Raw genomic sequence first — 5605 nt, forward strand, 5'->3', positions numbered from 1 at the left:
AGAAAGGTTAGGGGTCAAGGGTTAAAATGTCTCCGTTCAAGGTTGGCCCCTCGATTCAGGGATCTTTCCTTGTTGTCAAGGTAAACAATAAAAGGAATGAACTCAGTTGAAGATATAATATGGATCACCCAAAACCATTCTCAAGGATTTATACCAGATCTTGTTTCCTGTCCACTTTGACCCTTTTCAACAATGCAAAATATCAAAACAGAAGCGAGCACTTCACCCTGATAGAAAAAAGCATGGTTTTCTTCTTCCACCCAACCTGTCCATAAAAATATACATGGAGAAGAGAGAGAGACGTGAGGACAGAGAGAGAGAGAGAGAGAGAGAGGATGGATGGAAAAGGAAGGAAGGAAGGAAGGAAGGAAGGAAGGAAGGAAGGAAGGAAGGAAGGAAGGAAGGAAGGAAGGAAGGAAGGAAGGAAGGAAGGAGTTGCATGCAGCTTGACCATCGTTGTGAGAGGACACCGAGACACAGAGAGAGAGACAATGACAAATGGTTTGATGAAGAATGCAAAAGCCTAAGAGAGAAATTGAGAAACCTACCCAACCAAAAACACAGACATAAAAAAAAAACTGAACTTAACTATAGTGAAACACTAAAACACTACAGAAAAAAACTAAGAAAAAAGAAAGAACAGCACGTCAGAAATCAGATTAATGGAATTTCACAAGCCATATAATCTAAACACTTCTGGGAAAATAAGAACACACTAAAGAAACAACAACATGAAGAGCTATCTATCCAAAATGAAGATGTGTGGATAAACCACTTCTCCTATCTTTTTGGCCCTATAACAAAGAATAAACAGCAAAAACGTATACATACATCAATTACAAATCTTAGAATCAGCTATTAAAGACTACCATAACCAACTACAGGACAAAATACAAACCCTCCAACCCAAAAAGGCCTAAAGTGTTGATGGTATCCTAAATGAAATTATCAAATCTACAGACCACAAATTCAAACTGGCTATACTTAAACTATTTAACATCATCCTCAGCTCTGGCATCTTCCCCAATATTTTGAAGCAAGGACTGATCTCCCCAATCCCTATTTTTTGGGGCAAATTCAATCCCAATAACTACTSTGGAATATGTGTCAACAGCAACCTCTGGAAAATCCTCTGCATTGTCATTAAAATCAGACTCCTACATTTCCTCAGTGAAAACAATGTCCTGAGCAAATGTCAAAATGGCTTTTTACCAATTTACTGTACGACAAACCATGCATTCACCCTGCACACCGTAATTGACAAACAAATAAATAAAAACAAATGCAACATCTCATGCTTTGATGATAAAAAATAAGCTTTTGACTCAATTTGGCCCCCATGGTCTGCTATATAAATTGATCGAAAGCGGTGTTAGGGGAAAAAAACATACAATATTATGAAATCAATGTACACAAACAACAAGTATGCAGTTAAAATTGGCAAAAACACACAGATTTCTTTCCTCAGGGCCGTGGGGTGAGACAGGGATGCAGCTTGAGCCCCACCCTCTTCAACATGTACACTGATTATACAAAACAGTAAGGACACATGCTCTTTCCATGACATAGACTGACCAAGTGAATCCAGGAGAAAGCTATGATCCCTTATTGATGTCACTTGTTAAATCCACGTCAATCAGTTAAAGAAGTATGTTTAAGCCTTAACACAATTGAGACATGGATTGTGTACGTGTGCCATTCAGCCTCTGAAAGACAAAATATTTAAGCGCCTTTGAACGGGGTAAGTAGCAATTCAATATTAGGATGGTGTTCCTAATGTTTAGTATACTCAGTGTATATCAATGAATTGGCTAGGGCACTAGAACAGTCTGTAGCATCCGGCCTCACCCTACTCAACTCTGAAGTCAAATGTCTATTGTTTACGGATGATCTGGTACTTCTGTCCCCAACCAAGGATGGCCTACAGCAGCATCTAGATCCTCTGCACAGGTTCTGTCAGACCTGGGCCTTGACAGTAAATCTCAGTAAGACAACAATAATGGTGTTCCAAAAAAGGTCCAGTTGCCAGGTGTCACGCCCTGGCCTTAGTATTCTTTGTTTTCTTTATTATTTTAGTTAGGTCAGGGTGTGACATGGGGAATGTTTGTGTTTTATCGGTTTTGGGTGGTTATATGGTAAAGGGGGTGTTGGGTGTAGTGTATGGGTTTGTGTTGAGTGTATGTGTCTAGCTGTGTCTATGTCAGAACGTTTGTAGCCTGTTGTATGTGCACGACGTTTATTAGCTTCACGATCGTTTTTGTTTTGGTTAGTTTGAAAGTGTGTTTTGTTTCATTTTTTCCTTCTTCAAAATAAAAGGAAGATGGCTTATTTTCCAAATGCTGCGTTTTGGTCCGTCAATCCCCCACATGATCGTGACACCAGGACTACAAATTCCATCTAGACACCGTTGCCTCGGAACACAGAAAAACCTATACTTACCTTGGCCTAAACATCCGCACCTCAGGTAACTTCCACAAAGCTGTGAATGATCTGAGAGACAAGGCAAGAAGAGGCTTCTACGCCATCAAAAGGAACATACAATTTGACATCCCAATTAGGATCTGGCTAAAAATACTTTTAATCAGTCATTGAACCCATGCCCCTCTATGTTGTGAAGTCTGGGGTCCACTCACCAACCAAAAATGTACAAAATGTGACAAATACCTAATTGAGAATTCTGCAAAAACATCCTCTGTGTACAATGTAAAACATCAAATAATGCATGCAGAACAGAACTAGGACGATGCCCGCTAATGATCAAAATCCAGAAAAGAGAGTTAAATTCTACAACCACCTAGGAAGCAACAACCAAACCTTATATCACCTATAGAGAGATTAACCTAGAGAGAAGAGCTCCCTATTGGTTCTGGGGCTCTACAAATGCAAACAGACCCCACAGAGCCCCAAAATAGCAACACCATTAGACCCAATCAAATCATGAGAAAACAAAAAGAGAATTACACTGCCATGCTGATCCTCAACACAGGGGCCCTTCAGGGGTGCGTGCTCAGTCCCCTCCTGTACTCCCTGTTCCCCCATGACTTTATGGCCAAGCAAGACTCCAACACCATCATTAAGAGGTCTTGCCGAATTCTCTTGTGAATTCAATGGTTTTTACTAGATTACTTGTAGTTGTCTGTCTGTAATTTTTGTAATGACTTGGTGCTGCCTATCTTGGCCAGGAGGCTCTTGAAAAAAGAGATTTTAAATCTCAATGAGCCCCTCCTGGTTAAATAAAGGTAAAAAAAAATAAAAATAATTGCCGACGACACAACAGTGGTTGGCCTGATCCCCGACAACGATGAGACAGCCTATAGGGAGGAGGTCAGAGACCTGACAGTGTGGTGCCAGGATAACAACCTCTCCCTCAACGTGATCAAGACAAAGGAGATGATCGTGGACTACAGGAATAGGAGGGCCGAGCACATCCCCATTCTCATCAACTGGGCTGTAGTGGAGCAGGTTGAGAGATTAAAGTTCCTTGGTGTCCACATCACTAACGAACTTTCATGGTCCAAACACACCAAGACAGTCGTGAAGAGGGCACAACAACGCCTATTCCCCCTTAGGAGACTGAAAAGATTTGGCATTGGTCCTCAGATCCTCAAAAAGTTATACGGCTACACCATCGAGAGCATCCTGACTGGTTACATTTACATTTAAGTCATTTAGCAGACGCTCTTATCCAGAGCGACTTACAAATTGGGTTACATCAACTGCTCGACCTCCAGCCACAAGGCACTACAGAGGGTAGTGTGTACGGCCCAGTACATCACTGGGGCCAAGCTTCCTCCCATCCAGGACCTCTATACCAGGCGGTGTAAGAGGAAGGCCCTAAAAATTGTGATTTGATTTGACACATTGGAAATAATGAATCCAAAAACTGGAATGTTATCCGGCCCTAAACAGAGAGTACACAGTGTCAGAATACTTGACCACCGTGACTGACCCAAAATTAAGAAACGCTTTGACTATGTACAGACTCAGTGAGTATAGCCTTGCTGTTCATAGAGGTTGCCATAGATAGTAGACCTGGCTCTCGAGAGAAGACAGGCTATATGCAGACTGTCCACAAAATGAGGTGGAAACTGAACTGCACCTCTCTGCCAAATGTGCAACGATATAAGAGAGACATATTTCCCTCAGATTACACAGACCCACAAATAATTTTCAAGCAATTTAAATGTTGATAAACTCCCATATCTGTTAAAGTAAAATACCACAGTGTGGCATCACAGCAGCAAGATTTGTGACCTGTTGCCATGCGAAAAGAGCAAGCATTGGAGCACAAGCACTATTGTAAATACAACCTATATTTATCTGTTAACTTATTTTCCCTTTTGTATTTAAACTATGTGCATGTTGTCACAACACTGTACATAGCCAATAATATAACATTTGAAATGACTCTTTTCTTTTGAAACTCTTTCACTTGCTTTGGCAATTTAAACATGTTTCCCATGCCAATAAAGCCCATTTGAATGTAAATGAGAAGGAGAGAGAGGACTAGAGAGAGAGACATAAAGAGAGAGAGAGAGCAATGACAAAAGGCTTCTTCCTTCCTGCTCTCACCGCATGTGTTGCGCTCTGCATCAACACCCACTCTTATTAGGCGGATATTGATTTGAGGTTTGTTTGGGGCCGGGATGGGTGGATTTAGGAGGAGGGGGGAGAGGGGGAAAGAGGGTAGTAGAGGAGGTTGGTGCTGTAATTGTACACTAGATGCTCTCCTCTCTGGCGACAGGGGGGGAGCGGTGTGAGGGAGTGGGTGTTAATGCGAGGCAAGAAAACTCCCCCATACTCCAGGAAGAGAGAATCCGCTCTCCCCACCGCATACATACACACCTCTCTCAAACCATGTACTCAGGTTACATAAAGAAAAGAGCAGGAGACAGATAGGTAACCTCTGTGTACTTGGAGGCCTTAAACTGACCACTATGTGTGTGTGTGACTGTTCACAGAAGTAACCTTCTAGGCAAGAGGAGAGCCTACTCCCACAACACAAGCAGCAAGTGGCCCCCTCGGACATCAAGAAGTCGCGCAGCGTTTCCCCCAAAGGTAAGATTGCACTGTGTGTGTGATGTTACTTGATGTGTTGAAATACGTCATTTTTTTTAAAAGGAAGGTTGGTGGAACAAAGGAACGTGGAAGAAGGATAGAGGAGAGGAGGGACAGAGAGGAGAAGAGGGAGGAGGATGGAGCTTCATTGATTTACAGAAAGTGTGAGCTGGTGTTGAGTGACAGCATGGGGTCAGTGTTACAGTGAAGGTTCATCCGCCGTGCGCACACAACACACCACACAACACACACACACACACACACAACACCACACAACACACACACACACCACACCACAACACACACACACACAACACACACACACACACACACACACACAGTAGATGTGCACACACACGTGACACATTCTCAGTTTCCCTATCCAAACTCAGCCCCTTGCTCTCTCATACAGTCATTGAGCCAACACACGCACCACGCACACGCACACGCAACCACGCACACGCACGCACAACACACAACAACACACACACACACACACACACACACACACACACACACACACACACACACACACACACACACACAT

General features: G+C 42.7%; 1 protein-coding gene across 1 annotated transcript in view; it reads left to right on the forward strand.

The window, feature by feature from the left end:
* samd11 (sterile alpha motif domain containing 11) overlaps positions 1 to 5605 on the forward strand; it is a 106072-nt gene that overhangs the window by 49784 nt on the left and 50683 nt on the right. The window lies entirely within an intron of this gene.

Source organism: Salvelinus sp. IW2-2015, linkage group LG7 (genome assembly GCF_002910315.2).
Source record: "Salvelinus sp. IW2-2015 linkage group LG7, ASM291031v2, whole genome shotgun sequence".
In the NCBI taxonomy this organism is placed as follows: domain Eukaryota; kingdom Metazoa; phylum Chordata; class Actinopteri; order Salmoniformes; family Salmonidae; genus Salvelinus; species Salvelinus sp. IW2-2015.